The sequence below is a fragment of the Nicotiana attenuata genome, chromosome 3 (assembly GCF_001879085.1).
Source record: "Nicotiana attenuata strain UT chromosome 3, NIATTr2, whole genome shotgun sequence".
Taxonomy (NCBI): Eukaryota; Viridiplantae; Streptophyta; class Magnoliopsida; order Solanales; family Solanaceae; genus Nicotiana; species Nicotiana attenuata.
This window is the reverse complement of record NC_031991.1, coordinates 42,213,734-42,236,475: the sequence shown is the minus strand read 5'-3', so window position 1 is coordinate 42,236,475 and position 22,742 is coordinate 42,213,734. Positions and strand designations below refer to the sequence as shown.

The window sequence follows — 22,742 nt, the reverse complement described above, 5'->3', positions numbered from 1 at the left end:
TGTTTTCAAGGCAAGTGGAAAAACAGGAAAGCAGAAGACACGCTAACTTTACAGAAGGCTATTTCGATGATAACCTACTTTATACTAAATGGGTTTGTTCTAGTTTTTTAGTAAATCAAAGAAATAATTTATTCCCCAAAACAACTTTGAAGTTATCAAAACTACCATCCATGGCGAATCAGGCCGTGGCCAGCCATAACTGTTACCTCCGTCAACAACTATGAGAAAATCAGAAGAAGAAAATCAAAATAATATAGCATGAACTGAACTCACCAAGAGATAAAACACAAATCAGCAACAGTGATAAAGTCGAAGAACCACGACGAAAATAGAGATGAGAGAGTGTGTGAGTTGTATCAAAGATTTTAGTAGAAAAATCCTAAAACTTTCGATTATCCACCGTTTACCAAAAATCCAAAGTAGACCACCTTCGGGCAGTGCAGCTGAACACACGCTCCCTCTTACGTATATTGATTTTCAATGGTTAAATTTCCACCGTATGCGGCGGATTCTGTTCTACAAGCTCCCCATTTCCAAAACCACATTCGCCCAAACCATTTTTCCTGTTCTTACAAACTCGCTCTCCCTCACTCTCAAATACTATATATCCCTAGCTGGCAATGTTATTTGTCCACTAGATTTGGGCAGTCATCTTGAGTTGCGTTATCTAATTAGAGATTCTGTATCTGTTACTTTTTCTAAGAGTGATATAGATTTCAATTATCTCATTGGTAACCATCCTCGTAATACTAAGGCTTTTTATCACTTTATTCCTTAGTTGGCGGAACCTAAGGAGATGCACCTGGGGTCCAATTAGCCCCGGTCATAGCCATTCAAGTGACACTTTTTCTGAATTATGGCATATCCCTTGGAGCTAATATAGCAAGGTTCGTAACGGCGTGGGCATTTCTCTATTAATTCGATGGAGATAAATAATTCTTAGCAAAAGAATTTATTCCACATTATGAAAGGCCTGTAATTAAAGACCCTTATGGACTAGGGATGTCTATGTGGGATGAAATGAAGAAATATAAGTTGGAGATGTGTGACATTGTGACTCCTCTTGATAAGGTTCGAGCTACTTTTATTGTAGCACGGGATGACATTGGAAGTATGGGTGGAGGGGGAATTGTCTATTTTTAATTTTAGAATTACAAGTAGTTGACTAGTTTACCAATTAGTCGACTAGAGATAAGAAAAGAATAATAGTAGTGCAGAAATAAAATGCAGGAAATAAAGACACCAGAATTTTATACTAGTTCGGATTCAATGCGAATCCTATTCTAGTCCTCCTAGGTTGCAAGGGTGATCTCTTTCGGTGTTTGAGGTTTCTCGAGTACAGAATGGTTGATGTAGCTTTACACCAACAACTTAATCTCTATGTCACTTTTCTCTTTTTGATACAATGTCTTACTAGTGTTTGTCTTTTTTTCTTCTCTCATTAATTACACAACATATCTAAAAAGAACTAAAATGCTTGTTTGGAGTAGAACAAAAGAAGTGATAATGGTTCATTCAAAGTATGGCTGCTTCAAGCCTAGAACAGATGTATATATACTTCGTGAGGCCTTCTTGACTCGTGAATCTTGAGAGATTGCAAACTCAAGGGAGTTGATCCTTGAAAGGAAACATAAATTGATTCTTTCCAAGAATAAAGATAAGTTTCCATTGATCTTCCTTGATTTATGGTCTTGACAGTCTGTTCATCCGCTGGGAATATCTTTTCCGTTACTTGAGTGATCACTGATGGATCCCTTGATTTTGGGCTTCAACGATCTCCAGTGTATCGCTTCACAATCTTGTTTTCCTTTGATTTGGGACCTTCCTATAATAGCTTCCGTCAATCATCTATCAAATCATTGATTGATTCTTTTCTGGATCTCCACTGCTTCTTCCTTTTTCATCTATAAGCATTTATGCTTTTTCCTTTTTGCTTATGGAGCTCCCGTTAACAGATATTGTTTCCTTAATCCATACTTGAATGATAGGGCTTCTTAATTTCTTTGTTCTATCCCATGTGGTCCTGCACCAAATGTGATATATTATTTTTCATCATTAAAACTCATATTTAACAATCTCCCCATTTTTAATGATGACAAAAATAATATATATAAATAATATTTTACTTCCCTGTTGGCCTGCTCAGCTGTAGTCGACTCCCCCTCAACATGTGCTTCAGTCAACTCCCCCTCAACAGGTGATGTCTTGCAATGTATGACTTTTTTTCTCATATGCTTCAGCCGACTCCCCCTCAACAGGTGCTGCTATTTGCCCTGCAATATATGACTTCTTTTTTCTCCCCCTTTTTTTACATCAGGAAAGAGGGGATATGCATAGATACAGTTAAAATTAAGTAGAAATTGGTACATCATAGGTAAATATTTGCAAATTACAGGCATGCAGAGTTTAGCAAAAGTAAAGAGAAATATCTAGCGACTGGTGATCCAGTCCAAAACAGCAAAAAACAAAAAAAAAACTATCTGAAAAAACCACAATTAACGACGCAAGAAATAAGTGAAAGTGTTGCAAATCGCCTCCTTCAGACGCTCAAAGCTGGCATTAGCTGAAACTCTCACCCTATCAATCCTGTCATGTACCTCCTTAAAGGCTTTGACTGCATTTTTTGCAAGTTTGAGAATTTTGACCCTTATCTTTGAAACGTCGGACATAGTCTCTTTGGAGATGGCATGGATGTCCCTAACTGTAGATTGAGTTGAAGCGAGAAGGTCCTTGATGATGGTCAACTTGTTGTAAATGGCAGTCAATTTTTCTACAAGATCAGGATCACTTACACTATGATGGGAAACTAAGGCTTTCATCTTAGAATCAGGTTGAACACTCTTGACTTCACCTTCTTGTTTCTTCACCCAGGAGCCCTTAGTACACACATACCCCACACTGGCAAATGTTCTAGAGTTGTATCATTTAGAAATAGAGGCAAAGGGGTATTCTGAAAGAGATGTTGTGGGCTTTCTAGATGTGGGTGATAGCCATACCATAGGGTAGACTGGTGGGATCATCAGCACTGTCAATCATGAAGTTTATGACCCATGAGGATAGGTTAACCTTAAGTTTGGTCACAAGACAGTAGACGAGAAAGGTGTCTCGTTGATGGAAGGTGGAGAATGAGCCAGTGCGTGGAAGAAGGGTAGTTGCTACAATGTGGGCCAGAACTCGGGTTTCGAAACTAACATCACAGGGACCTAACTGGTTAGGAAGGGAATCAAATGGACACTCAGCAATGCAACATTTTGATTAATCAAAAGAAATTTCAAAATCATCAGGCCAAGTATTCTTGAAAAGCATGGGAAAATCGGAGCACTTACACTAAAAAATTGAGTCAAACATGGCACAATCAAGAACAATGCGTTTTCCTAGAACTAGAATTTCTAACTTATCAGACTTGCTAGAGCGAAGATTGGCATAGAAAATTCTCACTAAGGGTTCATAAAATTTGGGAGGGGGTACAGAGAGGAACTTAGACCATTCTTAAAAAACAAACAGATCCTTTACCTTACAATTGAGGGGCCTCCATGTCATCAAGGTCGATTACTCTGCCGTGAGCGATGGGCTTGCCTTTCAGAGAAACAAAGAAATCCTTATTTGGGGTATCCCAGAAATTTAGGTCGGACTCTAGAGAACTCGAGAGGTCTACTTTGGATTTTTTGGGGGTAAAAGATTCAAGGGGGGTCTTCCATAGGCCTTTTACCAAGAGCTTTTTCTCCTATTCGGTGAGAGTGGTTAGATGGTTTTGCCTGAGAAGAGGCAAACCTTTCTGAGTGGTCAGACCCTAGGTCTACTTGTTCTGGAGGCTGAGAAGAGGGTTTTCCCCTGGAACGAGTGCTTTTTCTAGTGGAGGCAGAAGGATTCTTGGAGTGTTTAGCCATTGAAGAATTTTGAAGAAGGGTTTTTGAGCGATAGGAACAATGAAGACATGAGAGAATAGTTCAGAGGATTAAAAAGAAGGGATTTTGACGGTTGAGTGCAGGAAAGTAAAGGGTGTCATTGAGGGGTCATGATGATTGATTTTCCTTTCTTGAAAGTTGCGACTGATGGAAGAAGAGAGGGAAATCGGAGGCGCTTAATTAATGCGTACTTACAGAGAAAATAAAACTAAAAACATTAGACACGCAAGAATTAAAATTAACATATAGGTCCTAATTTTTATGATCAAGCGAAATAATGCCAAGTAGTTCTCTTAGGGAGCAAAATCTATCTTCAAGTAAAGGCTTAGTAAAAAATGTCCGCTAATTGATCAGTGGTGCCAACAAATGATAATTCTATATCTCCTTTAAGGACATGATATCTAATGAAATGATGTTTAATGTCTATATGCTTAGCCCTAGAATGATGCACACGATTCTTTTAGAGACATATAGCGCTAGAGTTATCACAAAATATTTGGATAGGTTTAAAAAATAGTTCATAGTCACCTAGTTGATGAGACATCCATAGTAACTGTGCACAGCATTGCCCAATGGCAATATATTCTGCCTCTGTTATGGATAATGCAACTCAGCCTTGTTTCTTACTGTTCCATGATATTAGTGCTTTTTCCGGTAATTGACATGTTCCGTTGGTGCTTTTTCTGTCTTCCTTATCATCTGCAAGATCAGCATCTGAAAAACCTTCCAGCTTAAAATTCTTAGAACGTGGGTACCATAGTCCATAAGAAATAGTTCCGATGAGATAACGAATTATTCTCTTTAACGCAGTCAGATGCGATTCCTTAGGAGCTGACAGAAACCTGGTGCATTTACACACACTAAACATAATATCTGGTCGACTTGCAGTCAAGTAAACTAGAGAACCAATCATTCCACGATATTTTGTTTCATCAACTGGATTTCCTTTTTCGTCCTTGTCGAGACTTGTTGATGGGCTCATTGGTGTTCCAATTTCTTTAGCACTGCTCATGCCAAAACTTTGAATTAATTCCTTTGTATATTTTGTCTGGCACACAAAAGTTTGTTCTTCAGATTGTTTAATTTGAAGTCCAAGGAAAAATGTAAGCTCTCCCATCATGCTCATTTCACACTCACTTGCATAAGACTAGCGAATTCTATGCACAAAAGAGGGTTAGCACTTCCACAAATAATATCATCAACATAGGCTTGAATAATAAGATTACCTCCTGAAGATCTTTTGATAAATAATGTAGTGTCTACTTTACCTCTTGTAAAGCCATGGTCAAGTAAGAATGAGCTAAGCCTTTCATACCAGGCTTATGGAGCAAGTTTGAGTCCATACAGAGCTTTAGTCAACTTATACACATGGTAAGGGAATTTTGAGTCTTCGAAACCAGGAGGTTGTTTTACATATACCTCCTCATCAATAAAACCATTTAGAAAAGCACTTTTGACATTCATCTGGAAAAGTCTAAATCGTTTGAAGGATGCATATGCAAGATGAATCTGTATAGAGTCTAGTCGAGCTATTGGTGCAAAGATTTCATTGTAGTCGACTCCCTCCTGCTGTGAGTAGCCTTGGGCTACTAGTATGGCTTTGTTTCTCACAACCTTTCCATTGTCATTTAGCTTATTTCTGAAAACCCACTTGGTTCCAACTACGGTAGTATTTGCAGGCTTAGGTAGCAGTTCCCAGCATTGATTTTTATCAACCTGATTGAGTTCCTCCTGCATTGCTTGTACCCAGCGGGCGTCTTTAAAGCTTCCTCAACCTTCTTTGGTTCAATCTGAGAGATGAGTGCTACATTTGCCCTTTTCTTGAGAGCTCCTCTGGTTTTCATTCCTTCACTTGGATCTCCTATGATAAACTTCTGAGGATATTCCGGTTCACTTCTCCATTCATTTGGACGTGTTGTAGTCGTATGAGTAGCTGACTTCTTCTGTGATTCTGGTTGATTATTGACATGTTCATTAGTTGACTCTGTGACAACATCTGTATTATCAGTCTACTTTTGTGATTTGCTTGTCTGTGATGTTTCTTGGTTGATATCTTCATCACCTGCAATAATTCCTTTCTCGATCGTAGTGTTATTTTCATCAAATTTGACATGTAATGATTCTTCTACAGATAAAGTACGTTTATTATAAACTTTAAAAGATCTACTATTTATGGAATAACCTAGAAAAATACCTTCATCACTTTTTGGATCAAATTTTCCAAGATTGTCCTTACCATTATTTTGGATAAAACACTTGCTACCAAAAGGATGAAAATAGCCTATGTTGGGCTGTTTACCTTTCCATAATTCATATGGGGTTTTCTTCAAGATAGGTCTTATAAGACATCTGTTGAGAATGTGGCAGGCCGTGCTTACCGCTTCTGCCCAAAAATGGTTCTGCAGGGAATGATCCAAAATCATTGTTCTGGCCATATCTTGTAGAGTTCTATTTTTCCGCTCAACTACTCCATTTTGTTGCGGTGATCTTGGGGCTAAGAAGTTATAGGTATACCCTTGATCATTACAGATTTCTTCAAAAGATCTACTTTAAAATTCTCCTCCATGGTCTCTTTGGATGGTTGTGATCAGATACCCTTTTTCTCTTTCAACTCTTTTGCAGAAAATCTCAAAAAATTTCAGGGCTTCATCTTTATGAGATAAGAAAACTACCCATGTAAAACGTGAGTAATCATCAATAAGTATATCGTTTACCTCCAATGTTGGCAGTTCTAGTGGGTCCGAATGGCCCATATGAAGTAATTGCAAAGGCTTGGTAGTGGACACAATATCCTTTATTTTGAAAGAGTTTCTAGTTTGTTTACCAATTTGACATGCATCACATATATGATTTTTAGAAAAATTGAGTTTAAGAAGACCAATAACTAAATCATGTTTGGAAAGTTTTTCAATAAGATGCATGCTTGCATGACCAAGTTTTTTATGCCAAAGCCATGGATCGTCAGAAATTGATGTTATACAAATGTGACTGTCTAGATTTTCAACGCCATCAAGAATATAAACATTTCCATACCTTTTTCCTGGAAGAAAGATTTTACCTGTTTCATCCTCAATGGCACATCCTGCTTTCTTGAATTTACCTTATATCCCGAATCACAAAGCTGACTTATGCTCAAGAGATTATAGTTGGGTCCATCTACAAGATATACTTCAGTAATATCACAGTTGTTATTGAATGGAACTGTGCCGGTGCCAACAATCTTTCCTCTTGAATCATCACCGAATTTAACACTTCCTCCATCTATCTTAGTAACTTCTTTGAACAGGTTTTGTCCCCTGTCATGTGACTGGAACACGCATTGTCTCAGTACAATTTTCCTTTGCGGCTCTTTCTGTGGTGTTCCTGCAATATAAATTATCACCTTCTTTTAGGTACCCAAGCTTGCTTGGATCCTTGTTGGTTATTTCTACTAGAATCGGGATTGTTTTTGGGTTTTCAAATCCATCCTGTAATACTAGATTTACGAAATCGACAAAAAGAATATTTATGTCCACTTTTGTTATAGTAATGACACATAGGGGCTGATCAAGTTTTTTATCTACCGCTTATGTTAGTACTTGTGGACTCAGTTCTAACCGGTCCTTTTCCAATTGACTTGTAAGTCGCCTGATTAGACTTGACAGAACTGTGACTGGTGGACTTTCGCATGCCATTAAGTTGCATTTGCAATTCCTAAACTTCATCTTGAAGTACATCTCTTTCGATTTCACAGACTTCAAGCTTGAGTTCCCAGTCTTTCTTTTCCCTATTGAGTCTCCTTAGTTCATTCATCAATTTTTGAGACTCTTTTAGGATAAGGTCAAGAATATCCTACAATTCATTAGATCTATCACAGTCGTTAGATCTTACCTTGCTTGTTTCACCTCATGTCATGAAACAATTTTCAGTATCTTCTTTCTATTCATCTTCTGATGCATCTTCATCGGTCAAGCAGCTTGAGTATTTGTTCATGTTGTTTTCCAGAATGGCCATGAAGCACAGATTTGCTATTTCTTCGTGTTCTAAATTGTCTTCATCACTTCAGCTTCAGAAAGACTTGTTTTTATTGAATCCTCAGGAGACCTTTTCTTTAAGATCTGGGCAGTCAGCTTGAACATGCCCATACATTCCACACTCATAACATTTTCCTTCATTCTTGTCTTGTTCATTATATTGCTTGGTTCTCCTGGGTGGCATCCTTCCCCTTCTTGTGTTTCTGTATCTTCTCATTAAGCCATCCATGTTTCTTGATACCATGGCAATCTCTTCTTCAAGAGCTTCTGGTTTGTCATCAATATTATTTTTAGGTCTTTCAATTGTAGCTTTGAAAGCGACTGTTTTCTTCTTTTCTTCTTGGTTTGTTTTCTTGAGATGTGTTTTCTCGAATGCTATAGGATCTCCTCGAAGTTCATCATATGAAAGTTTATTCAGATCTTGAGATTTGAGTGCAACTGCTTTTGTCTGCCAAGTGGTAGGTAGACTTCTTAAAATTTTTCGAACTTGATCACCACTTGAGTAGGGTTTACTAAAGGCTTTTAGATCGCTAATAATTTTGTTGAACCTTGCAAACGTTTCCTCAATGAATTTGCCTTTTGTCATCTGGAAGAGTTCATAGTCATGAACCAACATGTTAATGTGAGTTTCTTTCACTTTGCTGGTTCCTTCATAAGTAACTTTCAGTTTATCCAACATTTCTTTAGCTGTATCACAACTTGAGATTTTCTTGTACTCCCCTCCACTAATAGCATTATAGAGCAAATTCCGTGCTTTAGCATTGACCTGGACAATGGTCATTTGCTCGTCTGTGTATTCATCTATTTCTTCCGGATCAGCGGGTGGTTGAGCTACTGCTGGGAGTGGATAGTTATCCTTTTTGATAATGCACCATACTTTGACATCATAGGATTTTGCATCTATTTCCATTCGCACTTTTTAGTGAGAAAAGTGTTGTCCATTGAAATATGGTGGCCCGAATTACGACGTTCCTTCTTGAAACAGTGCTCCAACAATTACTTGATTTACCATGATCTTTTCTCACAAGCTGTTAAGCAAAAAGTGTGAGACTAGCTCTGATACCAATTGAAAGTATGGGGGGGGGGGGGATTGTCTATTTTTAGTTTTAGTATTATAAGTAGTTGGCTAGTTTACCAATTAGTCAACTAGAGATAAGAACAGAATAATAGTAGTGCAAAAATAAAATGCAGGAAATAAAGACACCAGAATTTTTATACTGGTTCGGATTCAATGTGAATCCAACTCTAGTCCCCTTGGGCTGCAAGGGTGATCTCTTTCAGTATTTGAGGTTTTTCGAGTACAGAATGGTTGATGTAGCTTTACACCAACAGCTTAATCTCTATGTCACTTTTCTCTTCTTGATACAATGCCTTACCAGTGTTTGTCTTTTTTTCTTCTCTCACTAATTACACAGCAGATCTAAAAAGAACTACAATACTTGTTTGGAGTAGAACAAAAGGAGTGATAATGGTTCGTTCAAAGTATGTCTGCTTCAAGCTTGGAACAGATGTACATATACTTGTGAGACCTTCTTGACTCGTAAATCATGAGAGATTGAAAACCCAAGGGAGTTGATCCTTGAAAGGAATCATAAATTGATTCTTTCCAAGAATAAAGAGAAGTTTCCGTTGATCTTCCTTGATTTGTGGTCTTGATAGGCTGTTCATCCGCTGGGCATATCTTTTCCGTTACTTGAGTGATCACTGATGGATCCCTTGATTTTGGGCTTCAACGATCTCCAGTGTATCGCTTTGCAATCTTGTTTTCCTTTGATTTGGGACCTTCCTATAATAGCTTCCGTCAATCATCTATCAAATCATTGATTGATTCTTTTCCGGATCTCCGCTGCTTCTTCTTTTTTCATCTCTAAGCATTGAGGCTTTTTCCTTTTTGCTTATGGAGCTCCCGTTAACAGATATTGTTTCCTTAATCCATACTTGAATGATAGGGCTTCTTGATTCCTTTGTTTTATCCCTTGTGATCCTGCATCAATTGTGATATATCATTTTTCATCATTAAAACTCATATGTAACAGACATCGTAAAGCTAAAGAAGTTAATATTTTCATAACGACCGAGCCTAACTCACATAACATCTTTGACAGTAATGTGTGCTTATGTACGGACTTGCTTGATAAAATCAGAGACAGCAATAGGGAAAGAAATGGATGAGAATGAAATGGAGTTCTTCTTATGTGCTGCCACTTCAGAAATTGCATAGTGCCATACATTATAAAAACAAGTCATGCTAATGTAGCTGGAAAAGAAGGTTTTATGATTGCTACATAATTAGTTGGAGAAAGTATTAAGAAAAAGATGAAGGATGAGGAATCGATACTAAATGGAGAGTTTTTAAAAGAACTGTACACCACAGATTGGGAGCGACCTTTTTTAGTTACCGAATCACCAAAGCATGACTTATATGGTGCTGATTTTTGTTGGGGGAAACCAGAAAAATTAGAGTTCGTTTCTATTTAAGAAAAAGATGAAGGATGAGGAATCGATACTAAATGGGGAGTTTTTAAAAGAACTGTACACCACAGATTGGGAGCGACCTTTTTTAATTACTGGATCACCAAAGCATGACTTATATGCTGCTGATTTTTGTTGGGGGAAACCAGAAAAATTAGAGTTCGTTTCTATTTACAATGGCGATGGCGTATCGATGTTCCTCAGTAAGTCTAAGGACTCGAATGGAGATTTAGAGATTGACTTGTCTTTGCCTAAAACTCGAATGAATGCTTTTGCTGCTATTTTCACCATGGGCTTAACTTTCTGTACCAAGCCTAGCTAAGATTGTATTGTCACCACAAAATAATGTCGCATTTACATATTCCGGTGGAGTGACTAAAGATAAAATATTTCAAAATTATCCATCACTTCCTCCAACTTACTTCGGGAATTGGACACCGAATGTTTTTTTAAACGTCCGAATTTGTTTAAGAGTTAAGACCATTAGAATGTGTTTGTGCATGTTCTTCCTTGTTTTTCTCCACAATGTTCGTCTTACACAGTTCTTTCTCTTGCGGGTGGTATCTGTGGTCGGATTGGTCAATTTAATACACTTCATCCGTGTAACAAATTTTGCGTTCGTATAAAAAATGGAAAAGGGATCAAAATGCCCCTAAACTATTGGAAAAGGTTTAAAAATACCTTTTATCTACCTATTGGGCTAAAAATACCCCTTCATCAACCTTTTTGATTCACTTATGCCCTTTGACTGTTAGGTCAATGCTGAATTAAAAATAATTACTTAAAAAAATATTTTGCAAAATATTTTTATTTTTTTAAACTAATGCACCAGTAGTCCACTAATTTAGTAAAGTCTTCTTGTTCTTTTTTCAGTTTTCACAAAAAGCAATTCAGTTTTTACAAAAAACTATTTTTATTCATTTTTTTCAATTTTTTAACGAATTTTTTTGGTAAAAGCTGAAAAATAATTGTAAAAACAGCCAAAAAAATGTTTTTAATAAAATATTTTTATTTTTTAAACACTAAAAAAAATATTTTCGTTTTTGAAAAATACTTTTTTCAATTTTTTAAAGTATTTTTTATGTAAAAACTGGAAAAAAAATTTGTAAAACTGAAGAAAAAAAATTTCGTTTTTAACAAAATATTTTGTTTTTAAAAAACTGAAATTTTTTTAAAAACTGAAAAAAAATTCAAAAAAACTAAAATATTTTGCTGAAAATATTTTTTTCAGTTTTTAAAAAACGAAAATATTTTTTTTAAAAACAATTTTTTTTCTGTATTTACAAAAAAAAAATCAGTTTTTACAAAAAAAAAAATTCTTTAAAAAACTGGAAAAAAAACGAAAAAAAAATATATTTTTGTAAAAATTGAATTGTTTTTTGTAAAAACATAAAAAAAAAACTTTACTAATTTAGTGGACTACTGGTGAATTAGTTTAATTTTGCAAAATATTTTTTTTAGTAATTACTTTTAATTCAGCATTGACCTAACGGTCAAAGAGCATTAGTGAATCAAAAAGGTGAATGGAGGGGTATTTTTAGCCCAATAGGTGGATGAAGGGTATTTTAAACCTTTACCAATAGTTTATGAGCATTTTGAACTCTTTTCCGTATAAAAAATAATATTTTTTATTTAGTATTCACATTTTTTTAAGAACTCAAATTCACTTAATTACTCAAATTTCGCACTTTTGAAGTAACAATTTTACTTCTAAATGATTACTTATATACCTAACAGGGGCGGCTCAAGAATATGTGTGGTCTAAAGACAAAGTTTAATGTGAGGTCTAAATTTTTTTTAAAAAAAGTTAAAATATATATTTCTATTTTGAAGTCTATTCTTCTAGATTTTTGAGATGCAAAGCGGTAAATGGAGTAGCAACAACAACAACATACGCAGTATTATCTCACATCGTAGGTGTAAATGGAGTAATATTTTTATAATCATTTTTTTCAAAAAAAAAAAGGAATTCAACTAATATAGCCAGCCCATTTAATCTTTCTTGAGACATTATTGATCTTAGCTAAGATTTTATCAATTTTAATTTTGAAAAACTTATTTCGCTGAGGCAACTCTTATAGGAACTGATAATATTATTCTACAAGCAATATAAGCAATTGGAAAAGAAAAATCTTTTTATTTAAATGAGTATGTTGATTAGAGTAGTATCTTCTACTTATACTATTTCCACTACAAGAAAAAGCCTTATTTAAGACCAACCTTTAAGGACGAGTTAATAATCCCGTCGCAAATAATATATGTATTAGGATGAGATTATATTGCGGTCCTTAATGCTTTATTTTATTGCGAAGGTTATAAATCTGGTCCCTAAAAAAAATAGTAGCTGGTCCCAAATTATAATTGAGAGGCCTTGAGTGGGAGAGAGTACCGCCAAACCTAATACCAAAATATTAAAACAATATTATTTTCTAAAAATTAGGCGCCAAAACAAAAAAGTAAAAGGTTCTAAAAACAAAATTAAACCTCTGCATTCTCAAAACATAGTGCCGCATAAAATTCTCTGCCCTAATCTCCGTCGATAGCGTTAGAGCCGGTCTCGCTCGTCATCAACTCATCGTCTGTGCGAAATCGATCAACTCATCGTCTGTGCGAAATCGATCTGTGCGAAATCGATCAACTCGTCTGTGCGAAATCGATCAACTCGTCTGTGCGAAATCGATCAACTCGTCTGGTCTGCGAAACTGATTGTTGGGCTGCTATAATTTTTACTGTTTGCTCAAGTTTGTTGTCTGAAGACATTCTTTCTCGATACATAGTCGGTGCTCTGAGGTACTTCTTTTCCCTTTTTCAGTTAACAGTAGAGTTATCTTTTTTCTTTTGTGAGTTTATTACAAGCTTTCTTTCTTAATTAGACTATATTTCTAATCACGTTTGCCGGGTATTGTTCGTTTCAATTCAATATGACAGTTTTTGGATATTTGATTATAGTATTATGTATCTGCTTTTTGAATTTTCTTCATGATCTCTTTTTTTTTTTTCCTGGGGTAGCTCTGTGTATTCATGTGAAAATTTGTTCAAACGCTTCTATGGAAATTTTCATATTATGTGCTCAAACTGCAACAACACTAACCAGTAATCATATTGAATTGCCGTCTTGGGAAGAAATTGTATTGAAAAGGGAAGAACTTTGATGCTGCCAACGTGTTTGAAGATATGCCTACAACTGAATATTTCTTTTCTAGACTTTTAGCTAGAGTCGATGTTATCTTCTCCTCCAAAATTTGGATGAGCTTTAGTGGTAATAACAGTGAAAATAATTCATGTATAATTAGTTACCAATTCATGAGCGCACAAGAAAATTTGTTCGCTCGAGTTGCCATACTACTTGAGTGTGTTAGTTAGTGGCTTTATCAGTGGAAGTTATTTTGCTGGTCCAATGTGTATATGTTCTGTGAGAACTCTAAGCTTTTGGTATAATGTCAAATCTTATTTATTTTTTATATTGACATTTATGGTACTTTCGATTTTGGTTCAAGATATTTATCTTGTATATTTATCTTACGCCTAAGTTTTCACTGTTACACTTGTGAAAGTATAAAATGCCCTGATTCAGTTATTTTTAATTATAGTGAAAGCAATCCTAGGAAGTTGGGTTTGCGACTACTATTTTTGTTTTGACTTATATGGGTTGATTTTCTAAAAGTTTTGTTGAATTTAGACTTTTTGTGGAGCTGGCGATAAGAGAAAAAAAGTATTGTCATTAGTTTTCAGTTTTTGCTTCTCGACTGTGCATCTTTGTACCTCCTAAACATTTGAATCTTCATTTTTTGTGTTTTCAATTGCAGGAAATATGGTAAATAATTCGTGCTTAGCTTCCCTTACAGTTTAGTAATATAAAACATTTAAATTTTCTTTTTCAGAAAAGAAAATGAATAATTCTTTCACGGTGCTCTACATCTTGATCCTACTGCACTTAGTTATATCTTTTTGACATGATTCATTGTTTTTAAAGGTTTATACTACTGACATTGTGAATATTTTTGTGCAGTGTACTTTTCCTTAGTTTCGTTGAGCATGCTGATTTATTTTATCTTATGTACATGAGCTATATGCCTTTTATATGTTGAGTTTTCAAGATTTATTGCTATTACTCATATTCTAAAATTGTTTTCAATTGCCCTATTTAATTTGTTGGGAATTAGGTCTCAAAGGCTTGATATGTTGGTTTCAGCTACATAATTGAAGCTTGTAAGATGTTAAAAAAAATAATTATGGGTGTCTGTTATTCCGTTATCTAGCAAAATAAAAAATTCTTTGAGCTTTATGGGTTTTTATTTGTTTCGTTTTACTTCAGATCTTCTTTAAATTTGTGTATAGTTTATATTGTTCCTTAATGGGTCTGCATATTTCTTTCTATTATGTTATATTGTTGACCAAACTAGTTGAATATTGGAATAGGAGGGGTTCAAATGGAGTGCAATTGATATTCTGGATTGGTAAAGCTAATTAAACTAGATTGAGATTAAGACGTAGTAATTACAATTTGTATTTAAGATTTATGTTTCAGTTATGATAATTCAATAATATTTGTATTTTCTTTGATCTTTTTCTTTGACTCATGACCTTTCTCCAAGATTATGGCACCTAGTAAGCAATGGATGCAACTTGTTGATAATCGGCTCGATGAAGCCTACTTAATCGGAGTGCAAAAGTTTTTGGATTATGCTTTTCAGAAAACAGGAGAAGAATATGAAATATGATGTCCGTGTGTCAAATGTTGTAATACAACTTTAGGAATTCGTAAGACAATTGAGACACATTTGAAAGTATATGGAATAATTCAAAATTATACTTTTTGGTATCATCACGGGGAAAAGTTAGGTGAGCCACTGTCAGAATCAGAAGATGAAGACGGTGATGAACTAGAAGNTCCAAAGAAGTGTGTGAACCACTTATTGAGTTATCTTTGTTCTTTAATGTGCTTGGATCAAAGGAGTTAAGGGTTGATGACTTGAAACAAATTGAAGCGCAAATTCCCATAACGCTTTGCAAGTTAGAAAAGGTTTTCCCTCCTTCATTTTTTGATGTCATGGTGCACTTGCCTATTCATTTAGCTAGTGAAGCTGAGATTGCTGGACCTATTCATTATCGGTGGATGTATCCTGTGGAACGATGGTTATATTTTTTGAAATCTTTGATTCGTAATAGGGCGTGTCCAGAAGGCTCTATTGCAGAGGGCTACATTACAAATGAATGTATGACCTTATGTTCACGGTATCTGCATACGATTGACACAAAATTCAATCGACCTGAACGAAATTATGACGGGGTTTGAAAAATTCTAATGGAGGTTTATCTATGTTCTATCAACTTGGAAGTACTCTGGGAGCTAAAGAACAATGTGAGCTTGAACGAAATCATTGTTACATATACTGATGGCATGATTTCTTTTAATACTATAATGTCACATGTTGTCTAACTATTTTTTTACTTTTGGCTCTTTGCAGGTTCAATATGAAACCATNGCATCTTTGTACCTCCTAAACATTTGAATCTTCATTTTTTGTGTTTTCAATTGCAGGAAATATGGTAAATAATTCGTGCTTAGCTTCCCTTACAGTTTAGTAATATAAAACATTTAAATTTTCTTTTTCAGAAAAGAAAATGAATAATTCTTTCACGGTGCTCTACATCTTGATCCTACTGCACTTAGTTATATCTTTTTGACATGATTCATTGTTTTTAAAGGTTTATACTACTGACATTGTGAATATTTTGTGCAGTGTACTTTTCCTTAGTTTCGTTGAGCATGCTGATTTATTTTATCTTATGTACATGAGCTATATGCCTTTTATATGTTGAGTTTTCAAGATTTATTGCTATTACTCATATTCTAAAATTGTTTTCAATTGCCCTATTTAATTTGTTGGGAATTAGGTCTCAAAGGCTTGATATGTTGGTTTCAGCTACATAATTGAAGCTTGTAAGATGTTAAAAAAAATAATTATGGGTGTCTGTTATTCCGTTATCTAGCAAAATAAAAAATTCTTTGAGCTTTATGGGTTTTTATTTGTTTCGTTTTACTTCAGATCTTCTTTAAATTTGTGTATAGTTTATATTGTTCCTTAATGGGTCTGCATATTTCTTTCTATTATGTTATATTGTTGACCAAACTAGTTGAATATTGGAATAGGAGGGGTTCAAATGGAGTGGAATTGATATTCTGGATTGGTAAAGCTAATTAAACTAGTTTGAGATTAAGACGTAGTAATTACAATTTGTATTTAAGATTTATGTTTCAGTTATGATAATTCAATAATATTTGTATTTTCTTTGATCTTTTTCTTTGACTCATGACCTTTCTCCAAGATTATGGCACCTAGTAAGCAATGGATGCAACTTGTTGATAATCGGCTCGATGAAGCCTACTTAATCGGAGTGCAAAAGTTTTTGGATTATGCTTTTCAGAAAACAGGAGAAGAATATGAAATACGATGCCCGTGTGTCAAATGTTGTAATACAACTTTAGGAACTCGTAAGACAGTTGAGACACATTTGAAAGTATATGGAATAATCCGAAATTATACTTTTTGGTATCATCACGGGGAAAAGTTAGGTGAGCCACTGTCAGAATCAGAAGATGAAGACGGTGATGAACTAGAAGAATGTGAAAGTGAAGAAGATGAAGTACAAGAATTGTTGAGAGATCTATATCCTAATATTGATGGAAGAACTGTGCACACTGATTGTGATGAATTAATTGAAGAGGGACCAAATATTGAAGCGAAAAGATTTTACAGNAAATGCGAACAATGGATAAAAACTCTTTGGTTCTTGAGAAAGAGCATATGCAAACCAATATTTCATTGCCTCCATCTACCGATCAAGTTATGCAACACTCTCAAGCAACTGAAACAGGTATGATATTTTGAATCAATATGTTATTAATTTATAAAACTGAATTTTATTGCTATACTTTTTACCAAATTGTGCAGCCGTAGGTTCTTCATCTAATCCTGGAAAGGTAAAGAGAGTTCGAGGGAGGAACAAGTGCAAAGAAGTTGCATCACTTGAAGTCGGACAAAAGCTGAAAATAACCTTTTACAATAATCGAACAGTTGGAACAAATAGCAAACTGTTTTCGAGGCACTTGGGAAGAATCGTTCGTGACCGTAATATGTGTCCGTTGGGAGTATCATCGTGGAATGATATTAAAGAAGAAAAGCTGAATCACATGTGGGCAGCTATTGAGGTAAGCAAGATATTTATACAGTGAAGATGCATATCATTTAGTTGAATACATGTGTTCCTGTTTGTGCCTCTATATAGGAATCACAACGAATGAACTATGATGGAAGCTTTTTCCACTCATCAGGATTGACATCTGTTCCTTTATAGCCTATGCCTATGCCTTGTGTGTTCTGTTATCATAGATTCGTCTGCCCTGTTATTTGTTCCTTGTTATCTGTTTCTTTATGCCCTGTTATCTGTTCCTTTATGCCTAAGCCTTGTGTTGGTGCCTATACAAGATTATGTACTCCTAACAGAGTATCAAAATGCGACAGATTCAGTTTAATGTGCTCCTAGCACAATATCATGATTATTTACTAAAATTAAATATTTAACTCTAACTATGTGAAAGAATGGGAGTGGTTAGTAAAGGAACATTTTTGTTCAGAAAGGTTTCAGGTATGCCTAGTGATTTAAGAGCTTATGTCTGGATCCTTTCAGATATACATGATGGCTGACAAGAACTCTCGTCTAAGTTTCACTTATTTGAGTTATCGAATTATGTGTTTTGATGTGTAGTTTAATTCAGATCGTTTAATTCCATACGAATTGCTTAATTCGTCTATAGCAGAGAATGAACACATCGTTTAATTCCATACGAATTGTTTAATTCGTCTATAGCAGAGAATGAACACATCGTTTAATTCAATACGAATTGAACACAATGTGAGAAATTCTAGCCATAAAGAAGCTGAAGAAGTTACTACAGTTGAAATAACAAGGAACACTAGTTGTTGTACAACATAAAAATTTCACAAATTTCACAGTTAACGCTGTATCGTAGGTCTCAGTTCCTTCATTACATTACATCTTTTTTTAAGAATCCAGTTAGTTCCTCTTTCATTGAGTAGCTAGTATCCCAAGAATCCACTACAAATAGCTTTATAAGATCCAAAACTAGCACTTCTTGGATGAGTAGCTAGCCTAGTTCAAGATCAAATAAGCAACACATGCTGAAACCAGTAAAATTTCTCTCTGCATTTTCTGTGATCTGCTTAAGAAAAAATGGCAGCCCAGAACAGGGGAAATAGAAAAGTTAGAACTACGATGAAGCTATAAAAAGGCTTAGATCAACAGAATGAATTCAAACTCCACATTCAGATTCATGTAATGGATATTGTCTACCAAAATTCTTCCTTCAACTTTAGATCAACAGAATGAATTCGAACTCCAACCCCCGGCAACATAAATATCAACTCTATTAAGTTATACTAGTACTTATTTCTGAAGCATTTGTCGCAAAGAAAGTTTGTAAAACTAGTCTTTAGCATTTTTGCTGCTCTTTATCATTTTTGCTGTCAGACTAGACATGTATATGTTTAAGTCAAACCAAACAGAAACTTGCAAATATCTTCAAGTAGAGGAGTATTTTGTCACACTTATTTGCTTCAGCCAATAATCTTGTTACTATTGGGGTCAGTAGATGCTCATCAGGGGCCAACTTGATAGTAAGTAGTCTTTGATTAAACAAAGTCCACATTGAGATTCTGTTGGGGTCAGTAGATGCTCATCAGGGGCCAATTTCTTACATTTAATCTTAATGTTTCACAAATATAGGCGAGAAGCAACAGGAATACAGCAAATCGAGCTAAGTTGAAGATGCTTCATCATATTGGTAGCAAGCCTATTCGTGAGATCATTTATCAAAAGGTATTTTCATAAAATTTCGATTTTCATAAGAAAAATATTTATGAGCTGTTATTTGACATGTTTGCCTTTGATGTAAAGGGCGGAAAAGATGGCAATCCACCGGATTTGGCAATAATTTTCTTTGAGACCCGTAAGAAAGATAACAAGCTTGTTGAACCTGAAGCAATTGAAAAAAATGTATGTTTGGTAAATTGAATATGTAAATTACTTGAAATTATGGTGGATTCAGATTTTAAATGTGTTTTTATATATTTTGTAGGCTCAAATCGAAGAAATAGTTCAAGCTGATCCATCTCTACCTAGCATAGAGATTGTAGAAAAATGTTGTGGACCTCAAACTCGTAGCCATGTGTTTGGATTTGGGGATGGAGTGAAGGCGAAAGATTTGAAAGGTGGAACTTCTTCAAAGGCTGAATTACTGTCCGCGCTACGTTCAACTCGAGAAGAAAACAAATCTGTGAATGAGGAAAACAAATCCTTGAATGAGCGCTTGTCTACCTTAGAAGATGAGATGAAAGAAATGAGGAAAATGAGAGAGTACTTCACTGCTCAACAATCACATGTCCCGCTTGCGACAACATCGCCTGTTTCAACTGAATGACCACTGTTTTTGTTTGCTGACCAAGTTAGTCACTATATACCCAACTTTTTAATTTTTATTCAAGATTTGCGTATAGTCAATCTTGGCTGATAAACTCATAATTTGGTAATTTATTCCTTCTGATTTCTGGAACTCAAGATTTCTGGGTTAAGCGTTAAATAGATCATGAGCTGGAAACATCTCTGAAGTTCACTGTGTGCCATTTTTTGAAGTCAAAGGGCAGTAAATTTGTCACTTTAGTTTGTTATTCTAGCTGGTTGCTCTTTCTGTATGAGTCTGAGCGCTCCATCTCTTTTTGCATTATTGAAGTTAAAAGCATTCCTGTGTCTGGTGTCTTTTTCTTTTCTGTCACTATGAATTGTGGATGTAGTCATTAAGACGTCAGGCTTACAGATTATTAAACCTGGTACGGGATTCTAGTTGTGTCTCTCTCATGTCCATATCTTATAGGTTGTTGGGGATCGTAACGGTGCTGTATTTGGTGGCCTAGTTGATGCACCTTTAAGGGCAACTATATCAGCCAAACTAGTTGATAAAAATCGAAATAACTGGGACAATAGATTTCCTAACAGTAGCAGATTCTAAAGCATTCAAGCAAAAATCCCTGTTGCCTCGATCATGCACCCGTCCAGCTATTTTTTCCAAGCCAACATCTTGTACAGTAGTAGTTTTATCAGCTGCTGATTTTTCCATTTGTTCAACTACTGCTTGGTTTAACATCTAGCGTCTCTGGTAGATGTCTGCCAAATACAACAATTTCCTAAATTAGAATCTTTGAAGTTTGAAATGACTGTAATGATGAAACAGTAGTATTTTGTTGTCTGAAAATACAAAATAGTTGTCTGTTCATAATAGTTGGTATCTTGAATGGTAAATCTCGAATTGTCGTACTGGAATTTATCAAACCAAAGTAAGATTAATCATTCCAAAGCTTTTCTAATTATTTTTTCTTATATTCTTGTAGCCTTGTTGATGTTGCTGGATAACACCTCGTGAATTTAGACTACTTTTGGGGTAAGCGATTTAACTATTGCTCATTTTAAATTATAAATGTTATTTTACCAATAGTTGTTTATCATTTTTTTTCAATCTTTTGTACTTACAGGTTTTGAAGATTGAAGCTACAAGTCAAGATGCAAGCTTAGAAGATGCACAAGCTCATTATTATCTTGCTAAAAATGTTATGCAAAACTTGATATCATAGTCTAGCTTAGGATGATAGCTAAGTTTTTTTTGTTGAGGTGTTGAGAAAACATAGAAAGTAACATCATCATGGGATTTGACCTTGATATCTTATCTTTTTATATCTAGATTTTTCGATAACAATTTGATATTTATTGATAAAAATTACTTTTTGTTGCATTGAGCTTTTAGGACTACTCATGGTTATTAATAGACCATGAATATTTCGCTAAATTACAAAATTATTTTAAATAGGGACGTCGTCTCTAAAAATAATCTAGGACCAGTTAAAGGTTGGTCGCGAAAATGGTTTAACGACCAGATGTTTTGTCGGTCTCTAATAGATTATTTAGGACCAGTTGGCGTTAGTCGCTAAAAAGATTTAACGAAGGGAATATATATATATTTTCATCGTCTATTAGGGATGACAAATATAGTCTCTAAATGTTATTTACGACCAGGTTTTCAGTCCGTCCCTAAAAGGGCATTTAGGACCAGATACAGTTGGTCGCTAAAACGATTTCACGACGGGAATAAATATTTTTTCATCGACTACTAGGGACAAGAAATGTGGTCGCTAAAAGTATTTAAAGACCGGTTTTTTTGCCCATCTCTAAAGTGATTTAACGACCAGATATTAAGCCTGTCGTTATTGACATTTAGCGACGGAGGCTATTACGACGGGTTACGACCAGCCTTTTCCCTTCGTTATATACCCTTTTAGGACCGGACTTTTACTTTTAGGGACCAGATTTTCCTTCCTTAAAGGTTGTTTTTCTTGTAGTGTTCCCTTATAAAATCAATTTCAATTCACGTTAATTATTCATATTACCCATTTTTAAGTAAGCCAAACAGTTACTTTATTTACATAGCAAAAAAGTTTTCTTTACTTTATATGAGAAAGTCTATTTTTGTACTAAAAGTGCTAAATATTTTTTTTAAATATCTATAAATTTATTATTTTAAATAAATGGGCCCCCCAATTATGGGCCTAAGGCACAAGCCTTATTAACTATAACATCTGTACCAGAGTGTATTATCTTAGAATTGGATCTAACTTTTTGTTCTCTTAAATATCCTAACAATATATTGCCAACACATTATATAAACATGAATTAAGACGGAGGAAGTAACAAAGCCAGGATAAAATTATAGTACAAAAGAGGGCTGCTCCTGCGTCAGCACCTAAAGTTATGGGTTTGATAGTTCCAACAAAAGGGATCAAAGGAAAATTAAGGGAGGGGAATTAAAAAAAAGGATAAAATAAAATAAAATAAAAAACTAAAAAACTAGTGGACGGAAATAACATAGTACAGTACTCTCTGGAAATGGGAATTAAAGTCTTGTGCAATCTGCAACGTACAGCTTTGCTTTTGAACGCTAGTTCTTTCACCAACCGGGCAAAATATATATACGGAGACACTTAAAGTTGATACGATTTTTCATTTAGATACCTCAATTTAAGGGTGTTCCTATTGAGTATTTATACTACCCGAAATTTATTTCAATTGAGCACTTCTTTGACAATCAGCCAAACTTACAAAGTTTGTCCAATGCACTCGCTGCTGACGTGGCGGATAATGAATAAAAAAAACACATATATTATTTTGAGTTAAAAAAAAAGAAGAAAAACGTATGTTAAATCTATTTAATAACCAAATTAATCAG

The 22,742-nt window shown here is 34.9% G+C and overlaps 1 long non-coding RNA gene and 1 pseudogene across 1 annotated transcript; both read left to right on the top strand.

The window, feature by feature from the left end:
- Positions 335-10,712, top strand: LOC109224305 (annotated as a pseudogene).
- LOC109224622 lies at positions 19,553-21,252 on the top strand. The gene is made up of 3 exons (XR_002067737.1): positions 19,553-19,916; positions 20,857-20,906; positions 20,998-21,252. It is a non-coding gene; the product is annotated as an uncharacterized LOC109224622 (long non-coding RNA).